At 43.7% G+C, this 24,712-nt stretch overlaps 13 non-coding genes and 2 pseudogenes across 13 annotated transcripts; all 15 read left to right on the forward strand.

The window, feature by feature from the left end:
* The first annotated feature begins 899 nt into the window (after positions 1 to 899).
* Positions 900 to 991, forward strand: LOC141202720 (U2 spliceosomal RNA; annotated as a pseudogene).
* A 794-nt stretch (positions 992 to 1,785) lies between these two features.
* LOC141202561 (U2 spliceosomal RNA) lies at positions 1,786 to 1,967 on the forward strand. Its single transcript, XR_012273815.1, has one exon. It is a non-coding gene; the product is annotated as a U2 spliceosomal RNA (small nuclear RNA).
* Positions 1,968 to 3,083: 1,116 nt separating this feature from the next.
* Positions 3,084 to 3,274, forward strand: LOC141202879 (U2 spliceosomal RNA). The gene has a single exon (XR_012274027.1). It is a non-coding gene; the product is annotated as a U2 spliceosomal RNA (small nuclear RNA).
* Positions 3,275 to 4,383: 1,109 nt separating this feature from the next.
* On the forward strand, positions 4,384 to 4,574 carry LOC141202452 (U2 spliceosomal RNA). The gene has a single exon (XR_012273724.1). It is a non-coding gene; the product is annotated as a U2 spliceosomal RNA (small nuclear RNA).
* A 1,115-nt stretch (positions 4,575 to 5,689) lies between these two features.
* LOC141202880 (U2 spliceosomal RNA) lies at positions 5,690 to 5,880 on the forward strand. The gene has a single exon (XR_012274028.1). It is a non-coding gene; the product is annotated as a U2 spliceosomal RNA (small nuclear RNA).
* Positions 5,881 to 6,995: 1,115 nt separating this feature from the next.
* Positions 6,996 to 7,087, forward strand: LOC141202714 (U2 spliceosomal RNA; annotated as a pseudogene).
* A 794-nt stretch (positions 7,088 to 7,881) lies between these two features.
* LOC141202562 (U2 spliceosomal RNA) lies at positions 7,882 to 8,063 on the forward strand. The gene has a single exon (XR_012273816.1). It is a non-coding gene; the product is annotated as a U2 spliceosomal RNA (small nuclear RNA).
* A 1,115-nt stretch (positions 8,064 to 9,178) lies between these two features.
* LOC141202883 (U2 spliceosomal RNA) lies at positions 9,179 to 9,369 on the forward strand. Its single transcript, XR_012274030.1, has one exon. It is a non-coding gene; the product is annotated as a U2 spliceosomal RNA (small nuclear RNA).
* A 1,115-nt stretch (positions 9,370 to 10,484) lies between these two features.
* Positions 10,485 to 10,675, forward strand: LOC141202884 (U2 spliceosomal RNA). Its single transcript, XR_012274031.1, has one exon. It is a non-coding gene; the product is annotated as a U2 spliceosomal RNA (small nuclear RNA).
* Positions 10,676 to 11,790: 1,115 nt separating this feature from the next.
* On the forward strand, positions 11,791 to 11,981 carry LOC141202885 (U2 spliceosomal RNA). Its single transcript, XR_012274032.1, has one exon. It is a non-coding gene; the product is annotated as a U2 spliceosomal RNA (small nuclear RNA).
* Positions 11,982 to 13,096: 1,115 nt separating this feature from the next.
* LOC141202886 (U2 spliceosomal RNA) lies at positions 13,097 to 13,287 on the forward strand. The gene has a single exon (XR_012274033.1). It is a non-coding gene; the product is annotated as a U2 spliceosomal RNA (small nuclear RNA).
* A 1,115-nt stretch (positions 13,288 to 14,402) lies between these two features.
* Positions 14,403 to 14,593, forward strand: LOC141202887 (U2 spliceosomal RNA). Its single transcript, XR_012274034.1, has one exon. It is a non-coding gene; the product is annotated as a U2 spliceosomal RNA (small nuclear RNA).
* Positions 14,594 to 15,711: 1,118 nt separating this feature from the next.
* On the forward strand, positions 15,712 to 15,902 carry LOC141202888 (U2 spliceosomal RNA). Its single transcript, XR_012274035.1, has one exon. It is a non-coding gene; the product is annotated as a U2 spliceosomal RNA (small nuclear RNA).
* Positions 15,903 to 22,372: 6,470 nt separating this feature from the next.
* Positions 22,373 to 22,564, forward strand: LOC141202570 (U2 spliceosomal RNA). Its single transcript, XR_012273820.1, has one exon. It is a non-coding gene; the product is annotated as a U2 spliceosomal RNA (small nuclear RNA).
* Positions 22,565 to 23,682: 1,118 nt separating this feature from the next.
* On the forward strand, positions 23,683 to 23,873 carry LOC141202647 (U2 spliceosomal RNA). The gene has a single exon (XR_012273870.1). It is a non-coding gene; the product is annotated as a U2 spliceosomal RNA (small nuclear RNA).
* Positions 23,874 to 24,712: the final 839 nt, after the last annotated feature.

Genomic DNA, 24,712 nt, shown 5'->3' on the forward strand with positions numbered 1-24,712 from the left:
CTTTCTAGCTCTCCCTTTTTACTTCCTTTTGGATAAACAGACATATTAGGCAAGCATTTTGGAGCTTTCACCTAAATAACTACAGGTGGTCAGATAAGCTGCACAATATAATTGACCTTTCAGTATATTGTTGCACACACACCATCTATTTAGCAAATGCCCTTGTTATCAACAGCAGCCTTTTAAACTCACCTGAGCTAACAGGTATGTGCGCTGGTTACTCTGCTGCGCTTAAAATTTCTTTTTTGGTTTGCTACAATGCCTTTTCTGAAACGTTGTCTCCTTCTGCTGGAACACTGACTTCTTTCATTTAATGCCTGCAGACTATAAAAGAGAACCCAACCCAAAAAGTTTGGTTGATTAGTCTGTGGCATTCTGTTAAACTGTTGCTTATGGCGGTCTCTGTGAGCTTCTCAGCGACATTCAGCCAGCCAGGTATCCTGCCTGCAGTAGATGGAATGTGGCAATGGAACGCTGGCTGCGCGTGTCATAATAGGCTCTGAGCCTTTATATACCTGTGCACAGCAGCAGCCACCTTCAGTCTGCTGCTGGACAGCTAGCAGCAGCAGCAGCAGGAGAGGTATGTAATCAGGAGCCCTCCTGCTAAGGGTAGACAGCTGCTCGTTCCACCCCACCCCCCGCCTTAATTGGTTCTCCTCCCTTCCAACGGTGTTGAGGCGGGTGGGAACAGCAGGGGGTGAAGGTGCTGTGTTTAAAGAGGTGGAGTTATGCAGATCTAAAACGCGTGGATTGCAGCAGCAGCAAGCCGAAAAGTGCAGGCATGTAAGGGATCTAGAGGTTGACAACATGTCTTCTTAACGGGAGTCCAGGAGCTCATCTCCACAAATGGACTTTTCAGGATCCTTGGGTGGCTCCGTAGTTTGAAACCAATTCTGGTTATCGCTTCTCGGCCTTTTGGCTAAGATCAAGTGTAGTATCTTTCGAAAAGGCGGTTTTGGATGTTGGCCGCCCTAGTAGATTGATACATTATGCACACTGGGGTTTAGGCGCTTGTTAGTACGCCAGGTGGCTAATATAGTCATCTGGTGGAAAGCATGGCCCCCCAGGATCGACGCCATTGGGCCGGGGAAGATCGAAAGCCCGAAGTGTGAAGTGCCCCAGGAGTGGTGACCCTGGGGTGCCTTAACTCACTGGGATTGGGAACCCCACTTGAGTTTATGGCACATTTGCACTAGCACTTCAATATTTCTTTCTTCACACACACCCTTATTCAGGGCCTTCTGGCCTTAGGATGGGGAATTTTTCAATTCCCGGTCGAAGGTCCGGGCAGTATTATACTGTGAAACCTTCACTATTTATTTAATTTTTTTTTGTCACTGTGTGTCCACTTTTTCACGTGTGTCCACGTCCTTACTAGGATTTTGTCGGGATGCGGTTCCCTTACGGGTTCCTCTCTTGGCAGGTCTAGGGGGGGAGTGTGTGGCCATCAGGTTCCGCTCCCCCCTGAACCCCACTGGCTCTCCTCTTTCGGGAGGAGAGCGTTGTTGGCTCCCCTCTTCCGGGAGGGGAGCACAGTCTTTGGCTCCCAGTGCCTTGCTCGGGTGAGAACTCGGGCAGGTATTGGGGGTAAGATTGGGTCGCCTCTGGCTCCGGCTGGAGGTGGCTATTTGTCCCTGTTCCTCGCTGTGGCCTTCTGGCTCGGAGGGACGGGGAATGGTTTGGGGGACCCTTCTCCTTTTGGAGAGGGTTTCAAGAAGACCAGCATCCTAGTGCACTTTTTTTTGTGGCACTTGTCACTTTTTTAAGCGCACTCGGGTTTTGTACACGAATTCGGGCTTTCGATACAAAAAAAATCTGTTCTTATCAGTTTAATATCTGATACGTCCCCTATCTGGGGACCATATATTAAATGGATTTTTAGAACAGGGAGATGGAAAAAGAGCTTGCTCTGTCCACTCCACGCATTGACCTGGTATTGCAGTATCTCCAGGACCGGTGCACCCCTTCTTTAATGCAGTTTCTAAAATCAGAAAGAATTGAATTCAATGTTTTTTGTTCATTTTGCTTGTTTGTCGGATTTTGGGATGGACTCTTTGGCTTTGCTTTTCTTCTCCTCATTGGATTTTTCATGTTCAAAGTTGCAGAAGCCAGATTACAAGCTCATTTTGGTTCAACTTCAGCAACTGTGCATTGCATTGCCATGTAATGTGATGCAATGCTATCTTTCTAGCTCTCCCTTTTTACTTCCTTTTGGATAAACAGACATATTAGGCAAGCATTTTGGAGCTTTCACCTAAATAACTACAGGTGGTGAGATAAGCTGCACAATATAATTGACCTTTCAGTATATTGTTGCACACACACCATCTATTTAGCAAATGCCCTTGTTATCAACAGCAGCCTTTTAAACTCACCTGAGCTAACAGGTATGTGCGCTGGTTACTCTGCTGCGCTTAAAATTTCTTTTTTGGTTTGCTACAATGCCTTTTTCTGAAACGTTGTCTCCTTCTGCTGGAACACTGACTTCTTTCATTTAATGCCTGCAGACTATAAAAGAGAACCCAACCCAAAAAGTTTGGTTGATTAGTCTGTGGCATTCTGTTAAACTGTTGCTTATGGCGGTCTCTGTGAGCTTCTCAGCGACATTCAGCCAGCCAGGTATCCTGCCTGCAGTAGATGGAATGTGGCAATGGAACGCTGGCTGCGCGTGTCATAATAGGCTCTGAGCCTTTATATACCTGTGCACAGCAGCAGCCACCTTCAGTCTGCTGCTGGACAGCCAGCAGCAGCAGCAGCAGGAGAGGTATGTAATCAGGAGCCCTCCTGCTAAGGGCAGACAGCTGCTCGTTCCACCCCACCCCCCGCCTTAATTGGTTCTCCTCCCTTCCAACGGTGTTGAGGCGGGTGGGAACAGCAGGGGGTGAAGGTGCTGTGTTTAAAGAGGTGGAGTTATGCAGATCTAAAACGCGTGGATTGCAGCAGCAGCAAGCCGAAAAGTGCAGGCATGTAAGGGATCTAGAGGTTGACAACATGTCTTCTTAACGGGAGTACAGGAGCTCATCTCCACAAATGGACTTTTCAGGATCCTTGGGTGGCTCCGTAGTTTGAAACCAATTCTGGTTATCGCTTCTCGGCCTTTTGGCTAAGATCAAGTGTAGTATCTGTTCTTATCAGTTTAATATCTGATACGTCCCCTATCTGGGGACCATATATTAAATGGATTTTTAGAACAGGGAGATGGAAAAAGAGCTTGCTCTGTCCACTCCACGCATTGACCTGGTATTGCAGTATCTCCAGGACCGGTGCACCCCTTCTTTAATGCAGTTTCTAAAATCAGAAAGAATTGAATTCAATGTTTTTTGTTCATTTTGCTTGTTTGTCGGATTTTGGGATGGACTCTTTGGCTTTGCTTTTCTTCTCCTCATTGGATTTTTCATGTTCAAAGTTGCAGAAGCCAGATTACAAGCTCATTTTGGTTCAACTTCAGCAACTGTGCATTGCATTGCCATGTAATGTGATGCAATGCTATCTTTCTAGCTCTCCCTTTTTACTTCCTTTTGGATAAACAGACATATTAGGCAAGCATTTTGGAGCTTTCACCTAAATAACTACAGGTGGTGAGATAAGCTGCACAATATAATTGACCTTTCAGTATATTGTTGCACACACACCATCTATTTAGCAAATGCCCTTGTTATCAACAGCAGCCTTTTAAACTCACCTGAGCTAACAGGTATGTGCGCTGGTTACTCTGCTGCGCTTAAAATTTCTTTTTTGGTTTGCTACAATGCCTTTTCTGAAACGTTGTCTCCTTCTGCTGGAACACTGACTTCTTTCATTTAATGCCTGCAGACTATAAAAGAGAACCCAACCCAAAAAGTTTGGTTGATTAGTCTGTGGCATTCTGTTAAACTGTTGCTTATGGCGGTCTCTGTGAGCTTCTCAGCGACATTCAGCCAGCCAGGTATCCTGCCTGCAGTAGATGGAATGTGGCAATGGAACGCTGGCTGCGCGTGTCATAATAGGCTCTGAGCCTTTATATACCTGTGCACAGCAGCAGCCACCTTCAGTCTGCTGCTGGACAGCCAGCAGCAGCAGGAGAGGTATGTAATCAGGAGCCCTCCTGCTAAGGGTAGACAGCTGCTCGTTCCACCCCACCCCCCACCTTAATTGGTTCTCCTCCCTTCCAACGGTGTTGAGGCGGGTGGGAACAGCAGGGGGTGAAGGTGCTGTGTTTAAAGAGGTGGAGTTATGCAGATCTAAAACGCGTGGATTGCAGCAGCAGCAAGCCGAAAAGTGCAGGCATGTAAGGGATCTAGAGGTTGACAACATGTCTTCTTAACGGGAGTCCAGGAGCTCATCTCCACAAATGGACTTTTCAGGATCCTTGGGTGGCTCCGTAGTTTGAAACCAATTCTGGTTATCGCTTCTCGGCCTTTTGGCTAAGATCAAGTGTAGTATCTGTTCTTATCAATTTAATATCTGATACGTCCCCTATCTGGGGACCATATAATAAATGGATTTTTAGAACAGGGAGATGGAAAAAGAGCTTGCTCTGTCCACTCCACGCATTGACCTGGTATTGCAGTATCTCCAGGACCGGTGCACCCCTTCTTTAATGCAGTTTCTAAAATCAGAAAGAATTGAATTCAATGTTTTTTGTTCATTTTGCTTGTTTGTCGGATTTTGGGATGGACTCTTTGGCTTTGCTTTTCTTCTCCTCATTGGATTTTTCATGTTCAAAGTTGCAGAAGCCAGATTACAAGCTCATTTTGGTTCAACTTCAGCAACTGTGCATTGCATTGCCATGTAATGTGATGCAATGCTATCTTTCTAGCTCTCCCTTTTTACTTCCTTTTGGATAAACAGACATATTAGGCAAGCATTTTGGAGCTTTCACCTAAATAACTACAGGTGGTGAGATAAGCTGCACAATATAATTGACCTTTCAGTATATTGTTGCACACACACCATCTATTTAGCAAATGCCCTTGTTATCAACAGCAGCCTTTTAAACTCACCTGAGCTAACAGGTATGTGCGCTGGTTACTCTGCTGCGCTTAAAATTTCTTTTTTGGTTTGCTACAATGCCTTTTCTGAAACGTTGTCTCCTTCTGCTGGAACACTGACTTCTTTCATTTAATGCCTGCAGACTATAAAAGAGAACCCAACCCAAAAAGTTTGGTTGATTAGTCTGTGGCATTCTGTTAAACTGTTGCTTATGGCGGTCTCTGTGAGCTTCTCAGCGACATTCAGCCAGCCAGGTATCCTGCCTGCAGTAGATGGAATGTGGCAATGGAACACTGGCTGCGCGTCTCATAATAGGCTCTGAGCCTTTATATACCTGTGCACAGCAGCAGCCACCTTCAGTCTGCTGCTGGACAGCCAGCAGCAGCAGCAGCAGGAGAGGTAAGTAATCAGGAGCCCTCCTGCTAAGGGTAGACAGCTGCTCGTTCCACCCCACCCCCCGCCTTAATTGGTTCTCCTCCCTTCCAACGGTGTTGAGGCGGGTGTGAACAGCAGGGGGTGAAGGTGCTGTGTTTAAAGAGGTGGAGTTATGCAGATCTAAAACGCGTGGATTGCAGCAGCAGCAAGCCGAAAAGTGCAGGCATGTAAGGGATCTAGAGGTTGACAACATGTCTTCTTAACGGGAGTCCAGGAGCTCATCTCCACAAATGGACTTTTCAGGATCCTTGGGTGGCTCCGTAGTTTGAAACCAATTCTGGTTATCGCTTCTCGGCCTTTTGGCTAAGATCAAGTGTAGTATCTGTTCTTATCAGTTTAATATCTGATACGTCCCCTATCTGGGGACCATATATTAAATGGATTTTTAGAACAGGGAGATGGAAAAAGAGCTTGCTCTGTCCACTCCACGCATTGACCTGGTATTGCAGTATCTCCAGGACCGGTGCACCCCTTCTTTAATGCAGTTTCTAAAATCAGAAAGAATTGAATTCAATGTTTTTTGTTCATTTTGCTTGTTTGTCGGATTTTGGGATGGACTCTTTGGCTTTGCTTTTCTTCTCCTCATTGGATTTTTCATGTTCAAAGTTGCAGAAGCCAGATTACAAGCTCATTTTGGTTCAACTTCAGCAACTGTGCATTGCATTGCCATGTAATGTGATGCAATGCTATCTTTCTAGCTCTCCCTTTTTACTTCCTTTTGGATAAACAGACATATTAGGCAAGCATTTTGGAGCTTTCACCTAAATAACTACAGGTGGTGAGATAAGCTGCACAATATAATTGACCTTTCAGTATATTGTTGCACACACACCATCTATTTAGCAAATGCCCTTGTTATCAACAGCAGCCTTTTAAACTCACCTGAGCTAACAGGTATGTGCGCTGGTTACTCTGCTGCGCTTAAAATTTCTTTTTTGGTTTGCTACAATGCCTTTTCTGAAACGTTGTCTCCTTCTGCTGGAACACTGACTTCTTTCATTTAATGCCTGCAGACTATAAAAGAGAACCCAACCCAAAAAGTTTGGTTGATTAGTCTGTGGCATTCTGTTAAACTGTTGCTTATGGCGGTCTCTGTGAGCTTCTCAGCGACATTCAGCCAGCCAGGTATCCTGCCTGCAGTAGATGGAATGTGGCAATGGAACGCTGGCTGCGCGTGTCATAATAGGCTCTGAGCCTTTATATACCTGTGCACAGCAGCAGCCACCTTCAGTCTGCTGCTGGACAGCCAGCAGCAGCAGCAGCAGGAGAGGTATGTAATCAGGAGCCCTCCTGCTAAGGGTAGACAGCTGCTCGTTCCACCCCACCCCCCGCCTTAATTGGTTCTCCTCCCTTCCAACGGTGTTGAGGCGGGTGGGAACAGCAGGGGGTGAAGGTGCTGTGTTTAAAGAGGTGGAGTTATGCAGATCTAAAACGCGTGGATTGCAGCAGCAGCAAGCCGAAAAGTGCAGGCATGTAAGGGATCTAGAGGTTGACAACATGTCTTCTTAACGGGAGTCCAGGAGCTCATCTCCACAAATGGACTTTTCAGGATCCTTGGGTGGCTCCGTAGTTTGAAACCAATTCTGGTTATCGCTTCTCGGCCTTTTGGCTAAGATCAAGTGTAGTATCTTTCGAAAAGGCGGTTTTGGATGTTGGCCGCCCTAGTAGATTGATACATTATGCACACTGGGGTTTAGACGCTTGTTAGTACGCCAGGTGGCTAATATAGTCATCTGGTGGAAAGCATGGCCCCCCAGGATCGACGCCATTGGGCCGGGGAAGATCGAAAGCCCGAAGTGTGAAGTGCCCCAGGAGTGGTGACCCTGGGGTGCCTTAACTCACTGGGATTGGGAACCCCACTTGAGTTTATGGCACATTTGCACTAGCACTTCAATATTTCTTTCTTCACACACACCCTTATTCCGGGCCTTCTGGCCTTAGGATGGGGAATTTTTCAATTCCCGGTCGAAGGTCCGGGCAGTATTATACTGTGAAACCTTCACTATTTATTTAATTTTTTTTTGTCACTGTGTGTCCACTTTTTCACGTGTGTCCACGTCCTTACTAGGATTTTGTCGGGATGCGGTTCCCTTACGGGTTCCTCTCTTGGCAGGTCTAGGGGGGGAGTGTGTGGCCATCAGGTTCCGCTCCCCCCTGAACCCCACTGGCTCTCCTCTTTCGGGAGGAGAGCGTTGTTGGCTCCCCTCTTCCGGGAGGGGAGCACAGTCTTTGGCTCCCAGTGCCTTGCTCGGGTGAGAACTCGGGCAGGTATTGGGGGTAAGATTGGGTCGCCTCTGGCTCCGGCTGGAGGTGGCTATTTGTCCCTGTTCCTCGCTGTGGCCTTCTGGCTCGGAGGGACGGGGAATGGTTTGGGGGACCCTTCTCCTTTTGGAGAGGGTTTCAAGAAGACCAGCATCCTAGTGCACTTTTTTTTGTGGCACTTGTCACTTTTTTAAGCGCACTCGGGTTTTGTACACGAATTCGGGCTTTCGATACAAAAAAAATCTGTTCTTATCAGTTTAATATCTGATACGTCCCCTATCTGGGGACCATATATTAAATGGATTTTTAGAACAGGGAGATGGAAAAAGAGCTTGCTCTGTCCACTCCACGCATTGACCTGGTATTGCAGTATCTCCAGGACCGGTGCACCCCTTCTTTAATGCAGTTTCTAAAATCAGAAAGAATTGAATTCAATGTTTTTTGTTCATTTTGCTTGTTTGTCGGATTTTGGGATGGACTCTTTGGCTTTGCTTTTCTTCTCCTCATTGGATTTTTCATGTTCAAAGTTGCAGAAGCCAGATTACAAGCTCATTTTGGTTCAACTTCAGCAACTGTGCATTGCATTGCCATGTAATGTGATGCAATGCTATCTTTCTAGCTCTCCCTTTTTACTTCCTTTTGGATAAACAGACATATTAGGCAAGCATTTTGGAGCTTTCACCTAAATAACTACAGGTGGTGAGATAAGCTGCACAATATAATTGACCTTTCAGTATATTGTTGCACACACACCATCTATTTAGCAAATGCCCTTGTTATCAACAGCAGCCTTTTAAACTCACCTGAGCTAACAGGTATGTGCGCTGGTTACTCTGCTGCGCTTAAAATTTCTTTTTTGGTTTGCTACAATGCCTTTTCTGAAACGTTGTCTCCTTCTGCTGGAACACTGACTTCTTTCATTTAATGCCTGCAGACTATAAAAGAGAACCCAACCCAAAAAGTTTGGTTGATTAGTCTGTGGCATTCTGTTAAACTGTTGCTTATGGCGGTCTCTGTGAGCTTCTCAGCGACATTCAGCCAGCCAGGTATCCTGCCTGCAGTAGATGGAATGTGGCAATGGAACGCTGGCTGCGCGTGTCATAATAGGCTCTGAGCCTTTATATACCTGTGCACAGCAGCAGCCACCTTCAGTCTGCTGCTGGACAGCCAGCAGCAGCAGCAGCAGGAGAGGTATGTAATCAGGAGCCCTCCTGCTAAGGGCAGACAGCTGCTCGTTCCACCCCACCCCCCGCCTTAATTGGTTCTCCTCCCTTCCAACGGTGTTGAGGCGGGTGGGAACAGCAGGGGGTGAAGGTGCTGTGTTTAAAGAGGTGGAGTTATGCAGATCTAAAACGCGTGGATTGCAGCAGCAGCAAGCCGAAAAGTGCAGGCATGTAAGGGATCTAGAGGTTGACAACATGTCTTCTTAACGGGAGTACAGGAGCTCATCTCCACAAATGGACTTTTCAGGATCCTTGGGTGGCTCCGTAGTTTGAAACCAATTCTGGTTATCGCTTCTCGGCCTTTTGGCTAAGATCAAGTGTAGTATCTGTTCTTATCAGTTTAATATCTGATACGTCCCCTATCTGGGGACCATATATTAAATGGATTTTTAGAACAGGGAGATGGAAAAAGAGCTTGCTCTGTCCACTCCACGCATTGACCTGGTATTGCAGTATCTCCAGGACCGGTGCACCCCTTCTTTAATGCAGTTTCTAAAATCAGAAAGAATTGAATTCAATGTTTTTTGTTCATTTTGCTTGTTTGTCGGATTTTGGGATGGACTCTTTGGCTTTGCTTTTCTTCTCCTCATTGGATTTTTCATGTTCAAAGTTGCAGAAGCCAGATTACAAGCTCATTTTGGTTCAACTTCAGCAACTGTGCATTGCATTGCCATGTAATGTGATGCAATGCTATCTTTCTAGCTCTCCCTTTTTACTTCCTTTTGGATAAACAGACATATTAGGCAAGCATTTTGGAGCTTTCACCTAAATAACTACAGGTGGTGAGATAAGCTGCACAATATAATTGACCTTTCAGTATATTGTTGCACACACACCATCTATTTAGCAAATGCCCTTGTTATCAACAGCAGCCTTTTAAACTCACCTGAGCTAACAGGTATGTGCGCTGGTTACTCTGCTGCGCTTAAAATTTCTTTTTTGGTTTGCTACAATGCCTTTTCTGAAACGTTGTCTCCTTCTGCTGGAACACTGACTTCTTTCATTTAATGCCTGCAGACTATAAAAGAGAACCCAACCCAAAAAGTTTGGTTGATTAGTCTGTGGCATTCTGTTAAACTGTTGCTTATGGCGGTCTCTGTGAGCTTCTCAGCGACATTCAGCCAGCCAGGTATCCTGCCTGCAGTAGATGGAATGTGGCAATGGAACGCTGGCTGCGCGTGTCATAATAGGCTCTGAGCCTTTATATACCTGTGCACAGCAGCAGCCACCTTCAGTCTGCTGCTGGACAGCCAGCAGCAGCAGCAGCAGGAGAGGTATGTAATCAGGAGCCCTCCTGCTAAGGGTAGACAGCTGCTCGTTCCACCCCACCCCCCGCCTTAATTGGTTCTCCTCCCTTCCAACGGTGTTGAGGCGGGTGGGAACAGCAGGGGGTGAAGGTGCTGTGTTTAAAGAGGTGGAGTTATGCAGATCTAAAACGCGTGGATTGCAGCAGCAGCAAGCCGAAAAGTGCAGGCATGTAAGGGATCTAGAGGTTGACAACATGTCTTCTTAACGGGAGTCCAGGAGCTCATCTCCACAAATAGACTTTTCAGGATCCTTGGGTGGCTCCGTAGTTTGAAACCAATTCTGGTTATCGCTTCTCGGCCTTTTGGCTAAGATCAAGTGTAGTATCTGTTCTTATCAGTTTAATATCTGATACGTCCCCTATCTGGGGACCATATATTAAATGGATTTTTAGAACAGGGAGATGGAAAAAGAGCTTGCTCTGTCCACTCCACGCATTGACCTGGTATTGCAGTATCTCCAGGACCGGTGCACCCCTTCTTTAATGCAGTTTCTAAAATCAGAAAGAATTGAATTCAATGTTTTTTGTTCATTTTGCTTGTTGGTCGGATTTTGGGATGGACTCTTTGGCTTTGCTTTTCTTCTCCTCATTGGATTTTTCATGTTCAAAGTTGCAGAAGCCAGATTACAAGCTCATTTTGGTTCAACTTCAGCAACTGTGCATTGCATTGCCATGTAATGCGATGCAATGCTATCTTTCTAGCTCTCCCTTTTTACTTCCTTTTGGATAAACAGACATATTAGGCAAGCATTTTGGAGCTTTCACCTAAATAACTACAGGTGGTGAGATAAGCTGCACAATATAATTGACCTTTCAGTATATTGTTGCACACACACCATCTATTTAGCAAATGCCCTTGTTATCAACAGCAGCCTTTTAAACTCACCTGAGCTAACAGGTATGTGCGCTGGTTACTCTGCTGCGCTTAAAATTTCTTTTTTGGTTTGCTACAATGCCTTTTCTGAAACGTTGTCTCCTTCTGCTGGAACACTGACTTCTTTCATTTAATGCCTGCAGACTATAAAAGAGAACCCAACCCAAAAAGTTTGGTTGATTAGTCTGTGGCATTCTGTTAAACTGTTGCTTATGGCGGTCTCTGTGAGCTTCTCAGCGACATTCAGCCAGCCAGGTATCCTGCCTGCAGTAGATGGAATGTGGCAATGGAACGCTGGCTGCGCGTGTCATAATAGGCTCTGAGCCTTTATATACCTGTGCACAGCAGCAGCCACCTTCAGTCTGCTGCTGGACAGCCAGCAGCAGCAGCAGCAGGAGAGGTATGTAATCAGGAGCCCTCCTGCTAAGGGTAGACAGCTGCTCGTTCCACCCCACCCCCCGCCTTAATTGGTTCTCCTCCCTTCCAACGGTGTTGAGGCGGGTGGGAACAGCAGGGGGTGAAGGTGCTGTGTTTAAAGAGGTGGAGTTATGCAGATCTAAAACGCGTGGATTGCAGCAGCAGCAAGCCGAAAAGTGCAGGCATGTAAGGGATCTAGAGGTTGACAACATGTCTTCTTAACGGGAGTCCAGGAGCTCATCTCCACAAATGGACTTTTCAGGATCCTTGGGTGGCTCCGTAGTTTGAAACCAATTCTGGTTATCGCTTCTCGGCCTTTTGGCTAAGATCAAGTGTAGTATCTGTTCTTATCAGTTTAATATCTGATACGTCCCCTATCTGGGGACCATATATTAAATGGATTTTTAGAACAGGGAGATGGAAAAAGAGCTTGCTCTGTCCACTCCACGCATTGACCTGGTATTGCAGTATCTCCAGGACCGGTGCACCCCTTCTTTAATGCAGTTTCTAAAATCAGAAAGAATTGAATTCAATGTTTTTTGTTCATTTTGCTTGTTTGTCGGATTTTGGGATGGACTCTTTGGCTTTGCTTTTCTTCTCCTCATTGGATTTTTCATGTTCAAAGTTGCAGAAGCCAGATTACAAGCTCATTTTGGTTCAACTTCAGCAACTGTGCATTGCATTGCCATGTAATGTGATGCAATGCTATCTTTCTAGCTCTCCCTTTTTACTTCCTTTTGGATAAACAGACATATTAGGCAAGCATTTTGGAGCTTTCACCTAAATAACTACAGGTGGTGAGATAAGCTGCACAATATAATTGACCTTTCAGTATATTGTTGCACACACACCATCTATTTAGCAAATGCCCTTGTTATCAACAGCAGCCTTTTAAACTCACCTGAGCTAACAGGTATGTGCGCTGGTTACTCTGCTGCGCTTAAAATTTCTTTTTTGGTTTGCTACAATGCCTTTTCTGAAACGTTGTCTCCTTCTGCTGGAACACTGACTTCTTTCATTTAATGCCTGCAGACTATAAAAGAGAACCCAACCCAAAAAGTTTGGTTGATTAGTCTGTGGCATTCTGTTAAACTGTTGCTTATGGCGGTCTCTGTGAGCTTCTCAGCGACATTCAGCCAGCCAGGTATCCTGCCTGCAGTAGATGGAATGTGGCAATGGAACGCTGGCTGCGCGTGTCATAATAGGCTCTGAGCCTTTATATACCTGTGCACAGCAGCAGCCACCTTCAGTCTGCTGCTGGACAGCCAGCAGCAGCAGCAGCAGGAGAGGTATGTAATCAGGAGCCCTCCTGCTAAGGGTAGACAGCTGCTCGTTCCACCCCACCCCCCGCCTTAATTGGTTCTCCTCCCTTCCAACGGTGTTGAGGCGGGTGGGAACAGCAGGGGGTGAAGGTGCTGTGTTTAAAGAGGTGGAGTTATGCAGATCTAAAACGCGTGGATTGCAGCAGCAGCAAGCCGAAAAGTGCAGGCATGTAAGGGATCTAGAGGTTGACAACATGTCTTCTTAACGGGAGTCCAGGAGCTCATCTCCACAAATGGACTTTTCAGGATCCTTGGGTGGCTCCGTAGTTTGAAACCAATTCTGGTTATCGCTTCTCGGCCTTTTGGCTAAGATCAAGTGTAGTATCTGTTCTTATCAGTTTAATATCTGATACGTCCCCTATCTGGGGACCATATATTAAATGGATTTTTAGAACAGGGAGATGGAAAAAGAGCTTGCTCTGTCCACTCCACGCATTGACCTGGTATTGCAGTATCTCCAGGACCGGTGCACCCCTTCTTTAATGCAGTTTCTAAAATCAGAAAGAATTGAATTCAATGTTTTTTGTTCATTTTGCTTGTTTGTCGGATTTTGGGATGGACTCTTTGGCTTTGCTTTTCTTCTCCTCATTGGATTTTTCATGTTCAAAGTTGCAGAAGCCAGATTACAAGCTCATTTTGGTTCAACTTCAGCAACTGTGCATTGCATTGCCATGTAATGTGATGCAATGCTATCTTTCTAGCTCTCCCTTTTTACTTCCTTTTGGATAAACAGACATATTAGGCAAGCATTTTGGAGCTTTCACCTAAATAACTACAGGTGGTGAGATAAGCTGCACAATATAATTGACCTTTCAGTATATTGTTGCACACACACCATCTATTTAGCAAATGCCCTTGTTATCAACAGCAGCCTTTTAAACTCACCTGAGCTAACAGGTATGTGCGCTGGTTACTCTGCTGCGCTTAAAATTTCTTTTTTGGTTTGCTACAATGCCTTTTCTGAAACGTTGTCTCCTTCTGCTGGAACACTGACTTCTTTCATTTAATGCCTGCAGACTATAAAAGAGAACCCAACCCAAAAAGTTTGGTTGATTAGTCTGTGGCATTCTGTTAAACTGTTGCTTATGGCGGTCTCTGTGAGCTTCTCAGCGACATTCAGCCAGCCAGGTATCCTGCCTGCAGTAGATGGAATGTGGCAATGGAACGCTGGCTGCGCGTGTCATAATAGGCTCTGAGCCTTTATATACCTGTGCACAGCAGCAGCCACCTTCAGTCTGCTGCTGGACAGCCAGCAGCAGCAGCAGCAGGAGAGGTATGTAATCAGGAGCCCTCCTGCTAAGGGTAGACAGCTGCTCGTTCCACCCCACCCCCCGCCTTAATTGGTTCTCCTCCCTTCCAACGGTGTTGAGGCGGGTGGGAACAGCAGGGGGTGAAGGTGCTGTGTTTAAAGAGGTGGAGTTATGCAGATCTAAAACGCGTGGATTGCAGCAGCAGCAAGCCGAAAAGTGCAGGCATGTAAGGGATCTAGAGGTTGACAACATGTCTTCTTAACGGGAGTCCAGGAGCTCATCTCCACAAATGGACTTTTCAGGATCCTTGGGTGGCTCCGTAGTTTGAAACCAATTCTGGTTATCGCTTCTCGGCCTTTTGGCTAAGATCAAGTGTAGTATCTGTTCTTATCAGTTTAATATCTGATACGTCCCCTATCTGGGGACCATATATTAAATGGATTTTTAGAACAGGGAGATGGAAAAAGAGCTTGCTCTGTCCACTCCACGCATTGACCTGGTATTGCAGTATCTCCAGGACCGGTGCACCCCTTCTTTAATGCAGTTTCTAAAATCAGAAAGAATTGAATTCAATGTTTTTTGTTCATTTTGCTTGTTTGTCGGATTTTGGGATGGACTCTTTGGCTTTGCTTTTCTTCTCCTCATTGGATTTTTCATGTTCAAAGTTGCAGAAGCCAGATTACAAGCTCATTTTGGTTCAACTTCAGCAACTGTGCATTGCATTGCCATGTAATGTGATGCAATGCTATCTTTCTAGCTCTCCCTTTTTACTTCCTTTTGGATAAACAGACATATTAGGCAAGCATTTTGGAGCTTTCACCTAAATAACTACAGGTGGTGAGATAAGCTGCACAATATAATTGACCTTTCAGTATATTGTTGCACACACACCATCTATTTAGCAAATGCCCTTGTTATCAACAGCAGCCTTTTAAACTCACCTGAGCTAACAGGTATGTGCGCTGGTTACTCTGCTGCGCTTAAAATTTCTTTTTTGGTTTGCTACAATGCCTTTTCTGAAACGTTGTCGCCTTCTGCTGGAACACTGACTTCTTTCATTTAATGCCTGCAGACTATAAAAGAGAACCCAACCCAAAAAGTTTGGTTGATTAGTCTGTGGCATTCTGTTAAACTGTTGCTTATGGCGGTCTCTGTGAGCTTCTCAGCGACATTCAGCCAGCCAGGTATCCTGCCTGCAGTAGATGGAATGTGGCAATGGAACGCTGGCTGCGCGTGTCATAATAGGCTCTGAGCCTTTATATACCTGTGCACAGCAGCAGCCACCTTCAGTCTGCTGCTGGACAGCCAGCAGCAGCAGCAGCAGCAGGAGAGGTATGTAATCAGGAGCCCTCCTGCTAAGGGTAGACAGCTGCTCGTTCCACCCCACCCCCCGCCTTAATTGGTTCTCCTCCCTTCCAACGGTGTTGAGGCGGGTGGGAACAGCAGGGGGTGAAGGTGCTGTGTTTAAAGAGGTGGAGTTATGCAGATCTAAAACGCGTGGATTGCAGCAGCAGCAAGCCGAAAAGTGCAGGCATGTAAGGGATCTAGAGGTTGACAACATGTCTTCTTAACGGGAGTCCAGGAGCTCATCTCCACAAATGGACTTTTCAGGATCCTTGGGTGGCTCCGTAGTTTGAAACCAATTCTGGTTATCGCTTCTCGGCCTTTTGGCTAAGATCAAGTGTAGTATCTGTTCTTATCAGTTTAATATCTGATACGTCCCCTATCTGGGGACCATATATTAAATGGATTTTTAGAACAGGGAGATGGAAAAAGAGCTTGCTCTGTCCACTCCACGCATTGACCTGGTATTGCAGTATCTCCAGGACCGGTGCACCCCTTCTTTAATGCAGTTTCTAAAATCAGAAAGAATTGAATTCAATGTTTTTTGTTCATTTTGCTTGTTTGTCGGATTTTGGGATGGACTCTTTGGCTTTGCTTTTCTTCTCCTCATTGGATTTTTCATGTTCAAAGTTGCAGAAGCCAGATTACAAGCTCATTTTGGTTCAACTTCAGCAACTGTGCATTGCATTGCCATGTAATGTGATGCAATGCTATCTTTCTAGCTCTCCCTTTTTACTTCCTTTTGGATAAACAGACATATTAGGCAAGCATTTTGGAGCTTTCACCTAAATAACTACAGGTGGTGAGATAAGCTGCACAATATAATTGACCTTTCAGTATATTGTTGCACACACACCATCTATTTAGCAAATGCCCTTGTTATCAACAGCAGCCTTTTAAACTCACCTGAGCTAACAGGTATGTGCGCTGGTTACTCTGCTGCGCTTAAAATTTCTTTTTTGGTTTGCTACAATGCCTTTTCTGAAACGTTGTCTCCTTCTGCTGGAACACTGACTTCTTTCATTTAATGCCTGCAGACTATAAAAGAGAACCCAACCCAAAAAGTTTGGTTGATTAGTCTGTGGCATTCTGTTAAACTGTTGCTTATGGCGGTCTCTGTGAGCTTCTCAGCGACATTCAGCCAGCCAGGTATCCTGCCTGCAGTAGATGGAATGTGGCAATGGAACGCTGGCTGCGCGTGTCATAATAGGCTCTGAGCCTTTATATACCTGTGCACAGCAGCAGCCACCTTCAGTCTGCTGCTGGACAGCCAGCAGCAGCAGCAGCAGGAGAGGTATGTAATCAGGAGCCCTCCTGCTAAGGGTAGACAGCTGCTCGTTCCACCCCACCCCCCGCCTTAATTGGTTCTCCTCCCTTCCAACGGTGTTGAGGCGGGTGGGAACAGCAGGGGGTGAAGGTGCTGTGTTTAAAGAGGTGGAGTTATGCAGATCTAAAACGCGTGGATTGCAGCAGCAGCAAGCCAAAAAGTGCAGGCATGTAAGGGATCTAGAGGTTGACAACATGTCTTCTTAACGGGAGTCCAGGAGCTCATCTCCACAAATGGACTTTTCAGGATCCTTGGGTGGCTCCGTAGTTTGAAACCAATTCTGGTTATCGCTTCTCGGCCTTTTGGCTGCGGTCAAGTGTCTTGTATAGGCGACTGTGGTCCAGAAGGTACTCGGGTACCCCTCTCCTCGGCCTTGCAGGGTGACCCACTTCGGTGGGCTCCCCTGCCTGCTGCTATTGGGAGAGGGCTTAGTCCCAGGGTAACGGGTTGCGATCCCCCCCAGCCTCTCAGGTGTTTTTGTTTACAGAACTCTGAAAGGCGCAGATTGCAAGCGGTTTGCGATTTGCTTTTTCTTGTTGCGCTACCATGGAGGTTGACCCCAACCTCGTGCCTCACTATGCGAGGCTTAAAAACACTATCCGTATTCATTTCACAGAGGGCGGAAGTGATGAAAGGAAATTGCGGTATGTAGTCCAGGACGTGCTTGAAGGGCTCTTTCATGTGCAGAAGAATGAGATTCTCTCTATCCAGGATTATCCGAGGCGTGGCGATTATGACATCACCTTCACCGGGGAAGGCATTTTTCAGGATGTCCTGGTAAGAGCCAGAAAGGCAAAAAACAATCCTATTCTAAAAGGGATACAAGTTATCGAGCACGTCCTGGATGAGGTAAAAATGGTAATCCTTAAAGTATTTTCTCCTTTCGTTACTTCAGTGGAACTAACATGTTTTCTTGCAATGTACTTTAAAAGTGTAAAATGTATAGGGAAAGTACTTAATGAGTTTCACATATGGACGTCCAAATGGAAATTTCTAGTAACATGTGAAAGAGACCCTAATTTCCCAGGCGGTGTGAAACTCCCTCCTGCACGTTTTAAAATAGGTTCCTCAAATGGAGACTTCTTTTTTTCTGGTATGCCACCCTTTTGTAGAAACTGTGGAAAATATGGCCATTTTAAGGATGACTGTGAGGCAACCTGTAGAAACTGTGCTAGTACAGAACATGACACCAAAGAATGTCCTCATGATAAAAAATGTAATTTCTGCCAAAAACCTGGTCATTTTTATTTTTCATGCCCACATAGGTTCTGGGAGGCCGAACAGAGACGGAAGGAAAAGGCCAGGACATCCGAAAATGAACCAACAGGTCAGACCACCCCTCAGGAGGAGGAACAACAACCTGGAGCCTCAGCGAGCAAAGAGGGCGATTCGAGTGATGAGGAAAGCTCAGAGGTAATGAAGGGTAACTCCCAAGCAGTGAGGAAAAGTTGGCACCAAGACAACAGGGAGGCTAAAAGAAAGGCAGAAAAGGAACAAAAGGGCATGATCGGTAAAACCAAAAGAGACCGGCAGAAGGTTGACACCGAGCCCGAGGCAAAAACTGGGTTTCCTGGGCCTGAGTCTGAGGCTAACTGGACTACGGTGGGTCCCCATAAAAAGAAAAGAGGGAAGAAAGATGGTTCGAATGGAGCGGCTGATGGGGATCAGATGGACACATCTCCTGGTGGGGAGGTGGACGTTGGTCCCCCAAAGGTCCCGGACCCTGCTGACCCCGGTGGGGAGCCGGGCCTTGCCAGCTCTGTGAGCTTGGGTACATTGCCTTGTGCACAACCTTCCCCTGTGTGTCGGCCTCCCCTGGGTGCAGGGGAGCCACCTGGGGACCCACCTGATAAGGATCTGAATGGCCAGCCCATGGAGACCCAGGGTGCTGTTCCGCTTAGTTGTCTCCCAAGCTACTCACATGTAGCGTTGGGTCATTGTCTTGGTGAGTCAAGTTCCTCCTCCATGGAGTCCTTACTTACGATAAATTCGGACGAGGGAAGTAGCTCGAGCGTAAGTGGTCTGGCCGGTTCAGCGGATAGGAAGTAAGTTCCGTATTTCTGTTTTATATAATTTTTTTACTTTCCTCCAATGGCAGAACTTAAGGGCATTTCCCTCAATGTGAGGGGTCTAAAATCAAAAACCAGAAGAGTAACATTATTTAATTTTTTAACTTGTCTTACGGCTTCCGTATTCTTTTTACAGGAATGCAATATCCCGCACACAGTATCCTACAAAAAATACAAAGAGGATTGGAAATGTGGCCCATCAGTGTGGTCCGGGTCAAATGTTACCGGATCAGCAGGGATAGCTATACTTTTTAAGGGAAACGTTCAAATTGATTTTATCCAAGAGATTTTACCAGGTCGTATGTTATTAGTTAAAGCTTTTATTAATGGTGTAAAATGGCAATTTTTAAATTTTTATGGGTCCCCAGATAAAAATGAAAGAGCTGACATGTTAGAGATTTTACCATTATTTATTAATACCTCTGAACCTTTTATCTTGGCAGGTGATTTTAATTGTATTTTAAAGGGTGAAAGTCGGCGCTCTACAGCCGTAAGTAGAAACTATGATAAAACTTCTGGTATGTTAAGTAATATTTTAAGTGATTTTAGACTTGTTGATATTTATAAAGAATGTAACAAGACTACTTCAGTAGAGGCCGGCTTTACCTGGAGCAATTTAAATTGCAGTTCAAGAATAGATTTTATATTCGGTTCAGAACAAATTTTACCTGATAAATGCGAAACCCACGATAATATCTTCTCAGATCATAAATTTTTATCTTTTAGTGTAAAAATTAATGCTAATAAAAAATGTGGGAAAAAAACTTGGAAAATGAATGTATCCCTTTTAAATGATTCTAAGATTTTATCGGATTTTATTGAATTTTATAAAAACTGCAGGAGGAAGAAAGATGTAAATGTCCCTATAAGTGCCTGGTGGGATAAAATGAAAAAAAAAATAAAAGATTTTTTTATTAAGAAAAGCATATATAAAGCAAAAGAAAAGCTAGAATTATATAATAATTTAAATACCCGGTTACAGACCTTATATAAACTTAGAGAAAATGGTCTAGAAGTAGAAAAAGATATTAAAATACTGAAAGAAGAAATAACAAAATCACTAGAACAAAAAGGGAAAGAGCTCATTTTCCGCTCCAGAATAAAACACGTGGAGGAAGACGAAAAATGTTCTAGATATTTTTTTAAAAAAATTAGAGAAAAAAAAACAGTAATTGAAGATATAGATGGAGAGAAAAATATGGGAAAAATTTTGGAAAAGGTACATGGTTACTATTTTAATCTTTTTAATGATAAAAGAATAGATGAAAATATAATGCAAAATTCTCTAGAAGAAATAACATCTGTTTTAGATACCGCCTCCCAAGAGTTTTTATCACAAAACATAACAGAAGAAGAAATTTTACAAACCATAAAAAGTTTTAAAATTGGAAAAGTCCCTGGATCAGACGGTATTCCTATAGAGTTTTATGTAAAATTTTATGATATTTTAAAAGAGGATCTGTTTTATGTTTTTACTGAAGTTTTTAATGATAAGGTTTTATTAAAATCCTGGAAAAAAGGGGAGGTCTCATTATTATATAAGAAAGGTGATAAGACAGACTTAAAAAACTGGAGACCTATAACCCTACTAAACTGTGACTATAAAATAATGGCAAAAATTTGTGCAAACCGCCTTAAAAAAATTATAGGAAAAATAATCCACTCAAACCAAGTATGTGGTGTGCCTGAGCGCAGTATCTGGGACAATCTAAACCTTGTTAAAGACTGTATTGAAGACATTAAAAACAGAAAAGGGAAGATGGCAATTTTATCAATTGACTTCGAAAAAGCTTTTGATCAGATTTCTCATTTTTATCTTTTTAAGGTTTTAGAAAAAATGGGCATTCCAGAAAGGTTTTTATTATCTCTTAAAGCGTTTTATAAGGACTGCACAAGTAAGATTTTAGTAAATGGTTTTAAGACACAAGATGTTTTTTTAAAATCAGGGGTAAAACAGGGGTGCCCCCTGTCCCCACTACTTTTTATTTGTGCTCTTGAGCCACTTTTATGTGCAATCCGTAGAGATAGACAAATATGTGGTATCCCTCTACCTGGAAGCAAAGGAACAGAAGCAAAAGTGGTGGGTTACATGGACGATGTGGCGGTCCTTTGCCGAGATGCACCATCACTACAAAACTCACTCAAACAGATCCAATCCTTTTGTACAGCTTCTGGTTTTAAGGTTAATTTTAATAAGAGTAGTATTTTAAATATTGGGGAGATGATTTTACACGATGTTTTTATTCCAATAACTGACTCTATTAATATTTTAGGTATTTCTTTCTGTGAATCCAATAATGGTCTAAATAACTGGGAGGCGGTAGCTCAGAAAGTGAATACGAAAATATGTATGTGGAATATGAGAAAATTAACGATGGAGGGTAAAGTATTAATTATAAAAATGGTCATTTTGCCTCTTTTATTGTATTTGAGTTTGGTTTTCCCTCCCCCTGTAAATATTTTAAAAAAGATCACTAAAGCATGTTTTACTTTTTTTTGGAGTTCTAAGATGGAGAAATTAAAAAGAGAAATTGTAACAAAACCAAAGCTCAAAGGTGGGAAAGACTTTCCAGATTTTAGTAGGTTCCTTTTAATTAAATTTTTTTGCTTCTGTTTTAATGCCCTTTTTAAAAATCACTATTGGTCCTTTTTTATGCGTTATAACACTGGTTTTTTTATGAGAAAGTTTGGGTGGTTTGAAACGGTTTTATCATCTCCATATGCTTTTAAACTGCCAACGCATTATTTAATTTTAGAAAAAATAGTGATTCATTTTAATTTAGGGGGTAAAGAAGCGGGAGATCTACAAAATAGTAAGAAATTAATTAAAAGTCTTTGTAAAAATGAAGAGTTATGTAACATTGAGCGCTATGATGATGAACAAATATTGAATATATGGAAAGTCATTAATGCAAAATATCTTTTTAATATACAGAAAGATTTGGCTTGGAGCTGCGCACACCAATGTCTTCCGTGCTGGGCATTCCAACATAGAAGAGGACTCGTGAGGTCTGCCATTTGCCCAAGAAGCGGATGTCAAGAGGAGGAATCAGTGAAACATCTACTATGGACTTGTCCTTTTGCAAAAGCGTTCTGGAGAAAATTGCTCCCTCTGATGGAAAAAGTGGCAGACCTCAAAGACTTTAACTACGCCACAATACTTTATGGACTTATGGAATGCCCAACAGAAGACCAAAAAATTATGGCATGGAAGACAATAAATTGCGCCAAAATAGCTCTCTGGAAAGCCCGAAATATTTTAATTTTTAATCATGATGAATTGTCTTTAAATGATGTTTTTAGTTTTTGTTTAAGTGAAATGTATGTATATTTTTTATTAGATAAAAAAAATAATCCAAATATCTCCCTAAAGTGGGATGTCAATGTATGGAACACATTTTGAATTTTTGTAACATTTTATTAATTTGAATATATGCAAATTTTTATCCTATTTGAATAATTTATGTTTTTAAGTCTCGTATGTTTCGAGACAATGTATAAAAATTTGTAATGATGTAAAATGTTGCTTTTATTTCTGTACATCTGTGTAATTTTTAAATAAAACTGGTTTTATCCCTGTGAGGGGATAGCCAAATTAAAAAAAAAAAAAATCTGTTCTTATCAGTTTAATATCTGATACGTCCCCTATCTGGGGACCATATATTAAATGGATTTTTAGAACAGGGAGATGGAAAAAGAGCTTGCTCTGTCCACTCCACGCATTGACCTGGTATTGCAGTATCTCCAGGACCGGTGCACCCCTTCTTTAATGCAGTTTCTAAAATCAGAAAGAATTGAATTCAATGTTTTTTGTTCATTTTGCTTGTTTGTCGGATTTTGGGATGGACTCTTTGGCTTTGCTTTTCTTCTCCTCATTGGATTTTTCATGTTCAAAGTTGCAGAAGCCAGATTACAAGCTCATTTTGGTTCAACTTCAGCAACTGTGCATTGCATTGCCATGTAATGTGATGCAATGCTATCTTTCTAGCTCTCCCTTTTTACTTCCTTTTGGATAAACAGACATATTAGGCAAGCATTTTGGAGCTTTCACCTAAATAACTACAGGTGGTGAGATAAGCTGCACAATATAATTGACCTTTCAGTATATTGTTGCACACACACCATCTATTTAGCAAATGCCCTTGTTATCAACAGCAGCCTTTTAAACTCACCTGAGCTAACAGGTATGTGCGCTGGTTACTCTGCTGCGCTTAAAATTTCTTTTTTGGTTTGCTACAATGCCTTTTCTGAAACGTTGTCTCCTTCTGCTGGAACACTGACTTCTTTCATTTAATGCCTGCAGACTATAAAAGAGAACCCAACCCAAAAAGTTTGGTTGATTAGTCTGTGGCATTCTGTTAAACTGTTGCTTATGGCGGTCTCTGTGAGCTTCTCAGCGACATTCAGCCAGCCAGGTATCCTGCCTGCAGTAGATGGAATGTGGCAATGGAACGCTGGCTGCGCGTGTCATAATAGGCTCTGAGCCTTTATATACCTGTGCACAGCAGCAGCCACCTTCAGTCTGCTGCTGGACAGCCAGCAGCAGCAGCAGCAGCAGGAGAGGTATGTAATCAGGAGCCCTCCTGCTAAGGGTAGACAGCTGCTCGTTCCACCCCACCCCCCGCCTTAATTGGTTCTCCTCCCTTCCAACGGTGTTGAGGCGGGTGGGAACAGCAGGGGGTGAAGGTGCTGTGTTTAAAGAGGTGGAGTTATGCAGATCTAAAACGCGTGGATTGCAGCAGCAGCAAGCCGAAAAGTGCAGGCATGTAAGGGATCTAGAGGTTGACAATATGTCTTCTTAACGGGAGTCCAGGAGCTCATCTCCACAAATGGACTTTTCAGGATCCTTGGGTGGCTCCGTAGTTTGAAACCAATTCTGGTTATCGCTTCTCGGCCTTTTGGCTAAGATCAAGTGTAGTATCTGTTCTTATCAGTTTAATATCTGATATGTCCCCTATCTGGGGACCATATATTAAATGGATTTTTAGAACAGGGAGATGGAAAAAGAGCTTGCTCTGTCCACTCCACGCATTGACCTGGTATTGCAGTATCTCCAGGACCGGTGCACCCCTTCTTTAATGCAGTTTCTAAAATCAGAAAGAATTGAATTCAATGTTTTTTGTTCATTTTGCTTGTTTGTCGGATTTTGGGATGGACTCTTTGGCTTTGCTTTTCTTCTCCTCATTGGATTTTTCATGTTCAAAGTTGCAGAAGCCAGATTACAAGCTCATTTTGGTTCAACTTCAGCAACTGTGCATTGCATTGCCATGTAATGTGATGCAATGCTATCTTTCTAGCTCTCCCTTTTTACTTCCTTTTGGATAAACAGACATATTAGGCAAGCATTTTGGAGCTTTCACCTAAATAACTACAGGTGGTGAGATAAGCTGCACAATATAATTGACCTTTCAGTATATTGTTGCACACACACCATCTATTTAGCAAATGCCCTTGTTATCAACAGCAGCCTTTTAAACTCACCTGAGCTAACAGGTATGTGCGCTGGTTACTCTGCTGCGCTTAAAATTTCTTTTTTGGTTTGCTACAATGCCTTTTCTGAAACGTTGTCTCCTTCTGCTGGAACACTGACTTCTTTCATTTAATGCCTGCAGACTATAAAAGAGAACCCAACCCAAAAAGTTTGGTTGATTAGTCTGTGGCATTCTGTTAAACTGTTGCTTATGGCGGTCTCTGTGAGCTTCTCAGCGACATTCAGCCAGCCAGGTATCCTGCCTGCAGTAGATGGAATGTGGCAATGGAACGCTGGCTGCGCGTGTCATAATAGGCTCTGAGCCTTTATATACCTGTGCACAGCAGCAGCCACCTTCAGTCTGCTGCTGGACAGCCAGCAGCAGCAGCAGCAGGAGAGGTATGTAATCAGGAGCCCTCCTGCTAAGGGTAGACAGCTGCTC

Source organism: Phyllobates terribilis, unplaced genomic scaffold (assembly GCF_046119375.1).
Source record: "Phyllobates terribilis strain yellow unplaced genomic scaffold, ASM4611937v1 Scaffold_123__1_contigs__length_5148117, whole genome shotgun sequence".
NCBI lineage: Eukaryota > Metazoa > Chordata > Amphibia > Anura > Dendrobatidae > Phyllobates > Phyllobates terribilis.